Source organism: Paroedura picta, chromosome 7 (genome assembly GCF_049243985.1).
Source record: "Paroedura picta isolate Pp20150507F chromosome 7, Ppicta_v3.0, whole genome shotgun sequence".
Classification (NCBI taxonomy): Eukaryota; Metazoa; Chordata; class Lepidosauria; order Squamata; family Gekkonidae; genus Paroedura; species Paroedura picta.
The window spans coordinates 119,694,670-119,710,455 of record NC_135375.1 but is presented as its reverse complement, the minus strand read 5'-3'; positions in this window follow the sequence as shown (position 1 = coordinate 119,710,455).

Genomic DNA, 15,786 nt, shown 5'->3' with positions numbered 1-15,786 from the left:
AGTGACATAAAATAATTCATTAGCCAACGAGTATTTAAGGTTATCATACGCTGTAATGATAGAATGTCATAAAACTATGTAGTAATAATAGAGAATTCGTAAATAGCACTAGTTGCTTTTGCTAGTTGCTTTTGCTATATAACCGTAATTGTTAAATATGTCATTGACATGTTTATGTGACATTGACGAAGCACTAGTATATGAAGTCATCCGAAGTAGTAAAGGTAAAATGAGTTGTTCTTGTGTAAATCTTGGTTGCATTTCTGTATACTACCTTGGTTTACATGAAACGGTGTCTTTAGCATGCATGCTATGTGAATCCTGTTCAAGTGCGCAAAGTTTAGCAGGTATATTTCCTATTCATTATATGGATGTAATCAATGACATAAAGAGATGTCTTTGCCCATGATTTAAGGTGTCTGTAGCATGCATGCTATATAGCAGTTATATATCCAATTCGTTGTATGTATGTAATCAATGACATAGAGGGGCTTTCCGCACCGGGATCTTTGTAGCCAATGGGTGGCCGTTAGCATGCTCCCAAACAGCCCCTTTCCCTTTAAGAAAGTTTAAAAAAAACACACACACCCATTGCAACGAATCTGTGTTGATTCGTTGCAACGGAGAGACCCATAAAGTAATTTCGTAGCCAAGAAGTATTTAAGGTTATCTGATAGGTAGGAGAAAATAGGATTCCATAACAATACATAGCAATAATAGAAAATTTTGAAAGAGAACTAGTAGCTACTGGTTAGGGTTAGGGTTAGGGTTAGGGTTAGGGTTAGGGTTAGGGTTGGTTTACACGAAACGGTGTCTTTAACATGCATGCTATGTGAATCCTATTCAAGTGCGCAAAGTTGAGCAGGTATATTTCCTATTCATTGTATGGATGTAATCAATGCCATAATCACTTAGCCGTGTATTTAAGGTGTCTTTAGCATGCATGCGTAATAGAAGGTATATGTCACATTTGTTGTTTGGATGTACTCAATGACATAAAGTAATTTCTTAGCCAACATGTATTTATGGTTATCTGATAAGCAGCAGACGATAGAATTCCATAAAAATAGATAGCAATAATAGAAAATTTTGAAAGAGCACTAGTAGCTTTTGTTGTTTACATTTCTGTACACCGCATTGGTATAAACGAAAGGGTGTCTTTAGGATGCATGCTATGTGAATCTGCAGAACAGGTCCTGTTCAACTGAGCAACGCTAATCAGGTATATTTCCTATTCCTTGTATGGATGTAAAAAACATTTACAAAAGAACGACTCGTTTTACTTTTATTAGTTTGTACGTCCTCATATAGTTAGCAGAAAACATCCGGCACGTTTATCATATGTGGCAGATGGGTTCTCTTGGTATTGTTTCTTAAAACCAAGAGAAGCCCTGTTATATTACAAGATAGTTTCTTCGGACTTCAACAATGTAACACACATTTTTCGCTATTATACTCATATAGCAAAAGCTACTAGTGCTCTTTAAATATTTTCTATTATTGCTATGTATTGTTATGGAATTCTATCTTCTGCTGCCTATCAGATAATCTTAAATACTTGTTGGCTAAGAAATTACTTTATGTCATTGAGTACATCCATTCAACAAGTGATATATACCTTCTATTAATCATGCATGCTAAAGACACCTTAAAGATTCGGCTAAGTGATTACTTTATGTCATTGATTACATACATATATAATATATATATAATATATATATATACATATATAATGGATATATACCTGCTATATAGCATGCATGCTACAGACACCTTAAATCCTGAGCAAAGACATCTCTTTATGTCATTGATTACATGCATACAATGAATAGGACCTGCTAAACTTTGCGCACTTGAACAGGATTCACATAGCATGCATGCTATGAAACCGTTTCGTGGAAACCAAGGCAGTGTACAGAAATGCAAACAAGATTTACACGAGAACAACTGATTTTACCTTTACTACTTCTGATGACTTCATATACTTAGCAGAAAATATCGTGCAAGTTTGTGTAATCCCATTCGTTGTATGTATGTAATCAATGTCATAAAGTAATCACTTAGCCAAGTATTTAAGGTTTCTTTAGCATGCATGATTAAAAGAAGGTATATATCAATTTGCTGTATGGATGTACTCAATGACATAAAGTAATTTCGTAACCAAGAATTATTTAATGTTATCTGATAGGTAGCAGAAGATAGAATTCCATAACAATACAAAGCAATAATAGAAAATTTTGAAAGAGCACTATTAGCTTCTGCTTACTAGTTGTAAGAGCCTCTTGTGGCGCAGAGTGGTAAGGCAGCTGTCTGAAAGCTCTGCCCATGAGGCTGGGAGTTCGATCCCAGCAGCCGGCTCAAGGTTGACTCAGCCTTCCATCCTTCCAAGGTCGGTGAATGAGTACTCAGCTTGCTGCTGGGGGGGTAAACGGTAATGACTGGGGAGGCACTGGCAAACCACCCCATATTGAGTCTGCCATGAAAACGCTGGAGGGCGTCACCCCAATGGTCAGGCATGACCCGGTGCTTGCACAGGGGATACCTTTACCTTTACCTTTACTAGTTAGGGTTAGGGTTAGGGTTAGGGTTAGGGTTAGGGTTAGGGTTAGGGTTAGGGTTAGGGTTAGGGTTAGGGTTAGGGTTAGGGTTAGGGTTAGGGTTAGGGTTTCTGAATACCACCTTGGTTTACACGAAACGGTGTCTTTAACATGCATGCTATGTGAATCCTATTCAAGTGCGCAAAGTTTAGCAGGTATATTTCCTATTCATTGTATGGATGTAATCAATGACATAAAGTAATCACTTAGCCGTGTATTTAAGGTGTCTTTAGCATGCATGCGTAATAGAAGGTATATATCACATTTGTTGTATGTACTCAATGACGTAAAGTAATTTCTTAGCCAACAAGTATTTAAGGTTATCTGATAAGCAGCAGACGATATAATTCCATTAAAATACATAGCAATAATAGAAAATTTTGAAAGAGCACTAGTAGCTTTTGCTATATGACTATTGCCGTGCAGGGGAATACTTTTCGCCAAATGAACCAACAGACACTTAATGGCAGTAAATAGGCCACAACTTTTATTAACGATGGAGCGTTGACCAGCATGGGGGAGAATCGAACCAGCCCTCTTGTGGTCCCCTGACCACAAGGCAGCCACACGCAACATCATCAGGTATGCACGAGGCCCTCCAACACCCCATTGGGCTCCCCGTGCCCCCAATGCCCTGATGGATGAAAAGGGGAGGTGACCACCTCTTGGGAACCCGTTGAGGCGTGAACCCCTGCCGGGTTCCGGGCCACCCGGAAATGCGGATCTGCCGCCCCAGCTCATCCTCCATGAGTGATGGCCTCTCGGCACCGCTTACCCACAACCTCTTACGGAGGTCCCCCACAAAAGCATGCCAGCACGCAGGCTGGGCTTGCTTGCCAATGGTTCCTCCCCCATGCCCAAAACCCGCCACAGAGCAAGGGGATGGGTTCCTCCATCCCCGCGCTCCCGCCAACGCTCTTACGAACCGGAAATGCCCAACAAGGCGTGCCTCAAATCATCCAACCAGAAGTCCATCCCCCATTCGGAGAGATGGACTCCATCCGCCCTATACAGGGCCCATGAACGATGACAAATGTCAGGGTGTGGGATGCACACACCACCTTCAGGAATAAGGAACTTGGCAACCATTTTGTTGACCTTTTTGCGGGCCACGTCAACCTTTTTTGGGGAAACGGCCCCTCTCCAAATACGCCGCTCTAACAAGGCAGACCACCAGATACGAAGCCCAGGAAAACGACAAGAAAGTTGCTTGAAGTCACGTCTGATGGCGTCAGCTAAGCCCACTGCTGTTACACTGGTGAGGTCGTTCTCTCCAAGATGTACCACCACAATGTCAGGAACCCCGGTACGATGAATAGCCGAATCCAGATCCCTTTCCAGGGATGCCCAGCGCATGCCTCGGCGGCCCGCCCAGGAGATACGATAATGACCAACCAGGCCCAGGTCATTGTTCCAACCGGATCTTACTGCATAACGCGCAGCCCAATGGACGATACTGTGCCCGATAACCAGCTCTTTCGGGGCAACCTGGACCAAACCTGCAACATGGAATACGGTATAGAAACGTTACAGCAACAAATCTGGACGCACATATTTCTTATATGCCACTGAACGCCACCGGCCCACTGCCCTGAGCTCATCCGGAGGCACTCCAGAAGCAGCTGCTTCGGTTGCCGCCCCAATTCGAAATGAGTGGGTGCCAAATTGTTTTGACGGAAGGCCCAGCTGGTGGAGCGTGCTCCTCAAAAGAGCCCCAAACTGATACCTTGACAAGCAAGTGCCATTTTCGTGAATCAACAAAGGGCCTCACAGCTAAAAAGTCCCCCACGATGGAGACCGGGCAGGGAGCGTCACCCCAACCCCTCCTTAACACTATATAGGATCCTCTACCCAGCTGATCAGTTTTTGAACGGCGAAGAGTGATGTGCAGCTCTTCGTCAGTGAGTTGCACATCTCCCCTCGCAACTGCTTGATCGCCCATGCCTGAACGGGACCCCGATACAAGCTCCGAGCACCGGAAGGCCCCAAAAAAGGCAAGAGTAAACGCTGCCGCAAAAAGGGCAACCTCGTAACCGTCAGAGCATACAGCAGGCAATTGAATCACCATGTTCCTCAAAATGTCTAACGAAATAGGCCGCCTGGGGTCAGCTGTAACTGGGCTGATCCTCTTCCATCCTGCGATGGCTTTTCGGATCAGAAAGGATGATGAGGGATCCCACCAACCCCTGGTTTTGCAGAAAAAGGATAGCCCCGCTACTTGGATGTTCATGGACCCCGGGGACATTTTGCGGGAACGTAAATGGACGAGGTAGCGCAGCACTAATTCCTCTGTTGGAGGTAAGGCCCTAAGGCCCTCTTCCTGCTCCATGTAATCCATGTAACCCCGAACCGCTGCTGTATATGCCCGACGTGTTGCCGGAGCGAGGGAATGTTCCACGGCCTCGAGGATCATTCCAGGCCAATCCTCCACAACTCCTCCGGGAAACGGTCTGGACACATGTTCGCCTCTGGCGCCAACTGGCGAAACCTCTGCTCCTGGAACCGAGACAGAGCGTCAGCGATTTCATTAGTGGCGCCCGGGACATGACGGGCCGCAAAGGAGATGTTGCTCCCCAAGCAAACCCTGACTAGTTTCCTCACTAAACCCATTACCCGGGGGGATTTGCTCGATTGCCGATTTATAATGCACACAACCGCTTGATTGTCGCACCAGAATAAAACTTTGCTGTCCTGAAATAAATCTTTCCACACGATAACTGCTGTCACAATTGGAAATAGTTCCAAGAAGGTAAGGTCCCGAAGGATAGGGGACCCCGACCATTCCTGTGGCCACCTCTCGGCGAACCAACGGTTACGAAAGAAAACTCCAAACCCCAGACTACCCGATGCATCGGAATGCACTTGAAAAGATGTTTCCGGGGAGACTGGCGTCTGCCAGATAGATACCCCATTGAAACTTGCTAGGAAGTCATGCCACACACGTAGATCTTCTTTCAGTGACCGTGATAAACGTATATGATGGTGTGGCACCTTGATGCCCGCCGTAGCTCTGGCCAGGCGTGCACAGAATGCCCTGCCAGGTGAAACAGCCTTACAGGCAAAGTTTAAGTGTCCCAAAAGACTTTGCATTTCTTTTAAGGTACACTTCCTCTTCGACAAAAGCTGCCCTAGCAAAGCCCTCAGCGCCAACACCTTGTCTTCAGGCAATTTGGATAAACCAGCCACCGAATCCAACGTAATACCCAGATAGGTCAAACAGGAAGACGGGCCTTCAGTCTTCTCTGCTGCCAATGGCACCCCCAATTCCTCGGCCAACATTTGAAACATTAACAACTTATCATAGCGTGCAGAGGTTCCCGCCGGGCCAATGAGCAAAAAGTCATCTAAGTAGTGCGTGATATGCGGGCTCCCAGAGCGGTACTTCATTACCCATTCTAAAAAGGTACTGAAGGATTCAAAGGCGAAGCATGCAATGGAGCACCCCATCGGCATGGCCTTGTCCACATACCAAGAATTCCGAAAGTTGCACCCCAGTAAACAAAAATCCTCCGGATGTACCGGCAACAGTCTGAAGGCCGATTGAATATCGCACTTGGCGAGTAACGCCCCAGGGCCGCAATCCTTGACCAATGATATTGCCTGGTCTAAGGATGCATAGGTGACCGAGCTTAGCTCAGGAGCAATCCCGTCATTCACTGACGTCCCTTTCGGATAGGACAAATGGTGTATTAGTCTAAATTGTCCCGGGGCCTTCTTGGGGACTACCCCTAATGGTGACACTCTCAAATTAGCTAGGGGTGGCTTGGGATATGGGCCAGCCATGCGGCCAGCCTGGCACTCTTTCCGAATCTTGTCTGCCACCACTTCAGGCATTTGCATAGCAGACTTCAGATTTGGGCTAGTAGTAGCCTCCCGCTTTCCCTCGTATGGAATGCGAAAACCCACCGCAAATACAGAAGCCAGGTACTCGGCTGACTCCCGATTTGGATAGTCCTTTAACAGTGCCAACAAGGCGGCAACCTTAACGGGGGAAATAGCCAAGGTGGTAAGTTCCAACAGGACTTCATTCTGCTTTTTGGGTCTCCGCTGCGCTTGAGTTCGCCGATCCACTCCCCTTTTTGGCGGTGGACCGGCCGGATCGAAAGGGCCGACTCGAACCCTGACGATTGCAGTCGTGTTTTCCATGCCCTCCCCCACAAGCTTCACAGCTGTGTTCAAATCTACAGCGGCGACGTTGGCAGGACCCTTTTTGGAAATCCCAACATAGGCCTTTCACCTCCCTCTTGCCGCTTGACCAGCGCCTCTCAGGCTCATTTCTCTGGACATAGGGGCCCACTTTTACCATCCAAGAGTCCCTTTCCCTTAAATCCCATCTAGCTTGCGCATTGTTGGACGCTTTTTCCCTGGCTTTTGTGTCATACATTATTGCAGCCGCATCTCCTGATAGTACCATGGCATCCATGACATTATTGAAGTGCCGTATCAAATGCCATCCCCGTTCAGGGAAGGCCCCGGCTACTAGGCACATATATTCCCCATACCCCCTGATCCAGTTCGTAAAGGTTCTCTCAACCGCTACCCGATCCCTGCGAGGCCGCCTTTTCTTAATACCAGTTTTGGGGGCATCATCATCGGGTCTCACAAATTCAAAAACATCAACATCTTCCTGGATAGATGGGTCCCAGGTGGATCATCCCCCGCCGGGAAACCAATTGGGGGTTGAGTTGGCTTTCCCATCCCTGCTCCCTCCTTATAGTATACTCTGGTGGCTTCTCGAAAGCCTGCTAGCCATGCCGGGATGCCCGGAACCATGGCCCCTTGGAGCCAATATGCAACGTCCTTTTGGCCCACCACCATCTCATCTTCAGAAGATGAGGACTCACTAGAAGAGCTTGCCCCGGAGCGCCTGCCATGCCCGTGCCTTCTGCGCTTCCTGCCTTTTGACTCAGCAAGGGCGCTGTCTCCTGTCACGGACGGTGCTTGCCCAGGAGCTGAAGCTCCAGGAGCAGAAGCTGAAGCGGATGGCAAAGCTTGCCTTTCTTCCACTACAGTCCCTGATGCCTCCGTTACAGACGACACCATTGGGGCTGGAGTCACCCGGCCATCAACACCGGCCTGTTCATTTAAAGTTAATTGTTGACTATTAACATGAACGTGTTGCTGCCTAGCCACACTGGCGTCCCGCCGAGCCAATACAGGCTCCCCTGGTTCCTGCCAGCTGCCTACCAACCCCAATGGGGCAGCAGTCATAACCCCCCCATACTCGGGGCTGCCGGGAAACGCACCCCAGGACTCCCTGGCTGCTGACCTGCTAAGACCCCCTGTGGGAACAGTTGAGGCCAATTTGCCTGCATCCCTACTGTGGGCCATGCATTTTGCATGCCCATATATGGCCAGGATGTATAACCCCTAATGGGCCACCCAAACTGGCCGCTGCCCGCTTGGACCATGCCTTGGGCAGTGGGGGGGTAACACTGAACGGGGGTTGAATTTTCCCACTCTTGCCACCAACCAGCATATTCCCCGGCCCAGTAAACGATGCTGTGGCCCACGATCCAAGCTTGACGTCTCTTGAAGCCAGAACCTGCGAGCAGTATTAAAGTAGGAAATGGTCAGGCCGAATATATGTCTTGAAGGCGGAGGACCGCCAACGCCCCAGCGCTTTGATGCCTTCAGTGCTGACACCGTCGCAGGCGGCTTGGCTAGCAGCCCCGATCCGGAAGGAGTGGGAGCTGAACCCGTCAGTAGGCATGCCCAGGCCCCTCAGGCAGGCGCGTAGGACCGCCGAGAATTGAAAATGCGACAGCGACGTGCCATCCCTATGCACGAAGAGGATCCCCGGGACTTTTGGGTGCATGGCCAAATATTCTGAAACTCCTTTTACAGGGCAAAGCGGGTCCTGCCCCCGCACTGGAAGGACAACCAGCGCCCCTACCCCATGCTGGTCCGTCTTAGAACGCCGCAAGCGGATTTGCAGCTGCCCTTTCCCAATTTGGACGTCTTCCCGACCGATGGCACTATTCGTGACCCCCGTGTGAGCTGCCGCGGCTACCTCGCTGACGTGGAAGGCCCCAAAATATGCAACCAAGAATGCCGCGCGAAAAAGTAAAGCTTCATAGGGGGAAAAACACTCTGTGTGCAATTGTGCAATCAATTTGCCCAACAATTCCCCAGTAATCGGCCGACGGGCGTCCTGGGCCCTTGGCGATATTCTGCGCCAACCCTCCAAGGCTTTGCGGATCACGAAGGATGACCTGGGATCCCACCATCCCTGCAACCTGCAAAAAAATGCGAGACCAGACAATTGAACATTTAGGGTCCTGGCGGACTGGCCCTCGTCCTGTAGATGTGCCAAATAGCGTAATATGGACTCCTCCGTCGGCGGGAATGGCGTGGTGCCCCGTTGGTCCCGTAAGCATGCCTGATAACCCGAAACTGCCGCAGCGTAGGACCGGGGCGTAGATGGCGCCAGTGATGCCCGTAGCCCATCCTGAACTACACGACGCCAAGATTCCAGAGGTCCACGGGGAAGTCTTCCGGGGTCGGGTTCGCTTCCGGGGCAAGAATTTTGAAGCGCTGCATTTGTAGACGGGATAAAGCATCTGCTATATTGTTGTCCACCCCCGGGACACGCTTGGCGGAAAAAGAAATGTTATCCTTTAAGCAGGTCAACACAAGGCGGCGCACCAAACGCATTACCCGCTCGGAGCGAGAAGACTGCCGATTGACAACCCGGACAACCGCCTGGTTATCACACCAAAAGGTGACCTCCATATGACCACCGCGGCCAAAATTGGAAAGAGCTCCAGGAACGTGAGATCCCTAAGGAGGCCCCCGTTTTTCCAACCGGCAGGCCAACGCTGAGCGCACCATCTGTTGTTGAAAAACACACCAAAACCTAAACTCCCAGCTGCATCAGATTGAACCTGTAGGCCATCACCTAGGAGCAGCGGGGACTGCCAGATCGCCACCCATTAAATGATGACAAGAACGGTGCTTCGCAGGGACCCTTCACGCTTGTAGCAGGAATATATCCCATTCGTTGTATGTATGTAATCAATGACATAAAGTAATCACTTAGCCAAGTATTTAAGGTGTCTTTAGCATGCATGATTAATAGAAGTTATATATCACATTTGTTGTATGGATGTAAATGACATAAAGTAATTTCGTAGCCAAGAAGTATTTAAGGTTGTCTGATAGGCAGCAGAAGATCGAATTCCATAACAATACATAGCAATAATAGAAAATTTTGAAAGAGCACTAGTAGCTTCTGCTTCTGCTACTAGTTAGGGTTAGCTGAGGGTTAGGGTTAAGGTTAGGGTTAGGGTTAGGGTTAGGGTTAGGGTTTGGGTTAGGGTTAGGGTTAGGGTTAGGGTTAGGGTTTGGGTTAGGGTTACGGTTTCTGTATACCACCTTGGTTTACACGAAACGGTGTCTTTAACTTGTATGCTATGTGAATCCTATTCAAGTGCGCAAAGTTTAGCAGGTATATTTCCTATTCATTGTATGGATGTAATCAGTGACATAAAGTAATCACTTAGCCATGTATTTAAGGTGACTTTATCATGTATGCATATATATCACATTTATATAGGTATATATCACATTTGTTGTATGGATGTCCTCATTGACATAAAGTACTTTCTTAGCCAACAAGTATTTAAGGTTATCTGATAAGCAGCAGATGATAGAATTCCATTAAAATACATAGCAATAATAGAAAATTTTGAAAGAGCACTAGTAGCTTTTGCTATATGACTATAATAGCGAAATATGCGTGTTACACTGTTGAAGTCCTAAGAAACTATCTTGTAATATAACAGGGCTTCTCCTGGTTTTAAGAAACAATACCAAGAGACCCCATCTGCCACATATGATAAACGTGCCGGATGTTTTCTGCTAAATATATGAGGACGTACAAACTAATAAAGGTAAAACGAGTTGTTCTTTTGTAAATGTTGTTGACATTTCTGTACACCGCATATATTTCCTGTTCGTTGTATGGATGTAATCAATGACATTAAGTAATTCATTAGCCAACGAGTATTTACGGTTATCTCATGGGCAGTAGAAGATAGACTCTCAATACACTAAGCAACGCTTAGCAGTTATATTTCCTATTCCTTGTATGGATGTAATCAGTGACATAAAATAATTCATTAGCCAACGAATATTTAAGGTTATCATACGCTGTAATGATAGAATGTCATAAAACTATGTAGTAATAATAGAGAATTTGTAAATAGCACTAGTTGCTTTTGCTAGTTGCTTTTGCTATATAACCGTAATTGTTAAATATGTCATTGACATATTTATGTGACATTGATGAAGCACTAGTATATGAAGTCATCCGAAGTAGTAAAGGTAAAATGAGTTGTTCTTGTGTAAATCTTGGTTGCATTTCTGTATACTACCTTGGTTTACATGAAACGGTGTCTTTAGCATGCATGCTATGTGAATCCTGTTCAAGTGCGCAAAGTTTAGCAGGTATATTTCCTATTCAATGTATGGATGTAATCAATGACATAAAGAGATGTCTTTGCCCATGATTTAAGGTCGCATGCATGCTATATAGCAGTTATAGCAGTTATATATCCCATTCGTTGTATGTATGTAATCAATGACATAGAGGGGCTTTCCGCACCGGGATCTTTGTAGCAAATTGGTTGCTGAATGAAAAATCGCCATTTAAAATAGTGGAATTCGTCGTTATGCATACCTGCCTTTGTAGTGGAATCCAGTTGCGTTTTGTAGCGTTTCCCACAGGCTTCCAGTCTCGGCAAAAATCGCTAGCCAGGAAGCGCTATTGCCAAGCTCGTCCCGCCCCTGGCCGTGAAGCAGCCAATGGGTGGCCGTTAGCATGCTCCCAAACAGCCCCTTTCCCTTTAAGAAAGTTTTTTTTTTAAAAAAACACACCCATTGCAAAGAATCTGTGTTGATTCGTTGCAACGGAGAGACCCATCCAGCTGCCTGGTGTGTTTGAGCTGTCGTTTCATCGTTGCCACGCTCCCTCCGAGTGAAAAAAAAAATCCCCCCCCCTCTCACGGTACCGATTTTCGGCCGAAAAAAGTGTAAAAAATAAAGGGAAAATACATCAGCAAACAGGCTTCTCTGTGTTTGTGCTTAGTGACTCTGGGGAGGGACTGAAGCCAGGGAAGCCTCTAAACAGAAAGAGGCTCGCTGGTGCGTTTATCCTCGCTCGCTCGGAGAAAAAAAAATGGCGATCGCTTCGCTGGAAGATCAGAGGAGAGAGCCAGGGAGAGGGACATTGTAGAAACCGCAACAATGTTAACGCACAGGTCTTTTTCGCTAGTGTTGCAGATTGGTTGCAGGAGTGTATCGCTTTCCAGATTGTGAATCCACTTTTGGGGATTTCCCTGAAAGCGCTACAAGGAAGCGCTTTTTGCGGATCGGTTTCAGGTGTGTGGCAGATTGTCAACGACGTTGTGCATAATGGCAAATCAGTAGCGTTTTCAATGGGCAACCATTGTGCGATTTTGAAGGCGTGCGAAAAGCCCCAAAGTAATCACTTAGCCAAGTCTTTAAGGTGTCTTTAGCATGCATGATTAATAGAAGGTATATATCACTTGTTGTATGGATGTACTCAATGACATAAAGTAATTTCTTAGCCAACATTTAAGGTTATCTGATAGGCAGCAGAAGATAGAATTCCATAACAATATATAGCAATAATAGAAAATTTTGAAAGAGCACTAGTCGATTTTGCTGTATGACTATAATAGCGAAATATGTGTGTTACATTGTTGAACTGATCAACTGAGCAACGCTAATCAGGTATATTTCTAAAACTAGTTGCTTAGTGTTTTGCTTAGTGTTTTGAGATTCTATCTTCTACTGCCTATGAGATAACCGTAAATACTCGTTGGCTAATGAATTATTTTATATCACTGATTACATCCATACAACGAACAGGAAATATACCTGATTAGTTTTGCTCAGTTGATCAGGACCTGTACATCAATACAACGAATGGGATATATACCTGCTATATAGCATGCATGCTACAGACACCTTAAATCCTGGGCAAAGACAATGCGGTGTACAGAAATGAAACAACATTTACAAAAGAACAACTCATTTTACCTTTATTAGTTGGTACGTCCTCATATACTTAGAAGAAAACATCTGGCGCGTTTATCATATGTGGCAGATCGGGTTTCTTGGTATTGTTTCTTAAAACCAAGAGAAGCCCTGTTATAATACAAGATAGTTTCTTAGGACCTCAACAATGTAAGAAACATATTTCGCTATTATAGTCAAATAACAAAAGCTACTAGTGCTCTTTAATATTTTCTATTACTGCTATGTATTTTTATGGATTTCTATCTTCTGCTGCCTATCAGATAACCTTAAATACTTGTTGGCTAAGAAATTACTTTATGTCATTGAGTACATCCATACAACAAGTGATATACCTTCTATTAATCATTTATGCTAAAGACACCTTAAAGACTCGGCTAAGTGATTACTTTATGTCATTGATTACATACATACAACGAATGGCATATATACCTGCTATATAGCATGCATGCTACAGACACCTTAAATCCTGGGCAAAGACATCTCTTTATGTCATTGGTTTCATACATACAATGAATAGGAAATATACCTGCCAAACTTTGCGCACTTGAACAGGATTCACAAGGCATGCATGCTAAAGACATCGTTTCGTGTAAACCAAGGTGGTATACAGAAATGCAAACAAGATTTACACAAGAACAACTCATTTTACCTTTACTTCTTCGGATGACTTCATATACTTAGCAGAAAATATCGTGCAAGTTGTGTAATCTTGCAAGTATCTCTGCAAGTTCTGCAGATTGAACCTCTTGGGTTTCTTAAAATCATCCCAACCCGTAGCAGATTCAGAAATAGTTTATTTTGGCTTCGTCAATGTCACATATTTACAATTACGGTTATATAGCAAAAGCAACTAGTGCTATTTACCAATTCTCTATTATTACTACATAGTTTTATCACATTCTATCATTACAGGTTATGATAACCTTAAATACCCGTTGGCTAACGAATTATTTTATATCACTGATTACATCCATACAAGGAATAGGAAATATAACTGCTAAGCATTGCTTAGTGTTTTGAGATTCTATCTACTACTGCCTATGAGATAACCGTAAATACTCGGCTAATGAATTACTTAATGTCTTTGATTACATCCATACAACGATCAGGAAATATACCTGATTAGCGTTGCTCAGTTGAACAGGACCTGTTCTGCAGATTCACATAGCATGCTTCCTAAAGACACCCTTTCGTTTATACCAATGCGGTGTATAGAAATTTAAACAACATTTACAAAAGAACAACTCGTTTTACCTATATTAGTTTGTACATCCTCATATAGTTAGCAGAAAACATCCGGCTCGTTTATTATCAAAGACATAAAGTAATCACTTAACCGAGTCTTTAAGGTGTCTTTAGCATGCATGATTAATAGAAGGTATATATCACATTTGTTGTATGGATGTACTCAATGACAAAGTAATTTCTTAGCCAACAAGTATTTAAGGTTGTCTGATAGACAGCAGAAGATAGAATTACATAACAATACATAGCAATAATAGAAAATTTTGAAAGAGCACTAGTAGCTTTTGCTATATGACTATAATAGCGAAATATGTTTCTTACATTGTTGAGGTCCTAAGAAACTATCTTGTATTATAACAGGGCTTCTCTTGGTTTTAAGAAACCATACCAAGAAACCCGATCTGCCACATATGATAAACGTCCGGGATGTATTCTACTAAGTATATGACGAACAAACTAAAAAAGGTAAAACGAGTTGTTCTTTTGTAAATGTTGTTTACATTTCTGTACAGCGCATTGGTATAAATGAAAGGGTGTCTTTAGGAAGCATGCTATGTGAATCCTGTTCAAGTGCGCAAAGTTTAGCAGGTATATTTCCTATTCATTGTATGGATGTAATCAATGACATAAAGAGATGTATTTGCCCAGGATTTAAGGTGTCTGTAGCATGCATGCTATATAGCAGGTATATATCCCATTCGTTGTATGGATGTACTCAATGACAAAGTAATTTCTTAGCCAACAAGTATTTAAGGTTATCTGATAGGCAGCAGAAGATAGAATTCCATAACAATACGATACAATACAAGAGACCCCATATGCCACATTTCTTAGCCAACAAGTATTTAAGGATGTCTGATAGGCAGCAGAAGATAGAATTCATGTAAACCAAGGTGGTATACAGAAATGCAAACAAGATTTACACAAGAACAACTCATTTAACCTTTACTGCTTCGGATGACTTCATATACTTAGAAGAAAATATCATGCAAGTTTGTGTAATCTTAAAAGTATCTCTGCAAGTTCTGCAGATTGAATCTCTTTGTATTGTTTCTTAAAATCATCCCAACCCGTAGCAGATTCAGAAATAGTTTCTTTTGGCTTTGTCAATGTCACATATCTAACAATTACGGTTATATAGCAAAATCAACTAGTGCTATTTACAAATTCTCTATTATTACTACAGTTTTATCACATTTTATCATTACAGGGTATGATAACCTTAAATACTCGTTGGCTAATTAATTATTTTATATCACTGATTACATCCATACAAGGAATAGGAAATACAACTGCTAAGCGTTGAGTACATCCATACAACAAGTGATATATACCTTCTATTAATCATGCATGCTAAAGACACCTTAAAGACTCGGCTAAGTGATTATGTCATTGATTACATCCATACAACGAACAGGAAATATACCTGATTAGCGTTGCACAGTTGAACAGGACCTGTTCTGCAGATTCAGATAACATGCATCCTAAAGACACCCTTTCGTTTATACCAATGCGGTGTTACAGAAATGTAAACAACATTTACAAAAGAACGACTCGTTTTACCTTTTTTAGTTTGTTCGTCATATACTTAGCAGAATACAGCCGGCACGTTTATCATATGTGGCAGATGGGGTCTCTTGGTATGGTTTCTTAAAACCAAGAGAAGCCCTGTTATATTACAAGATAGTTTCTTAGGACTTCAACAATGTAACACACATATTTCGCTATTATAGCCATATAGCAAAAGCTACTAGTGCTCTTTCAAACTTTTCTATTATTGCTATGTATTGTTATGGAATTCTATCTTCTGCTGCCTATCAGACATCCTTAAATACTTGTTGGCTAAGAAATTACTTTATGTCATTGAGTACATCCA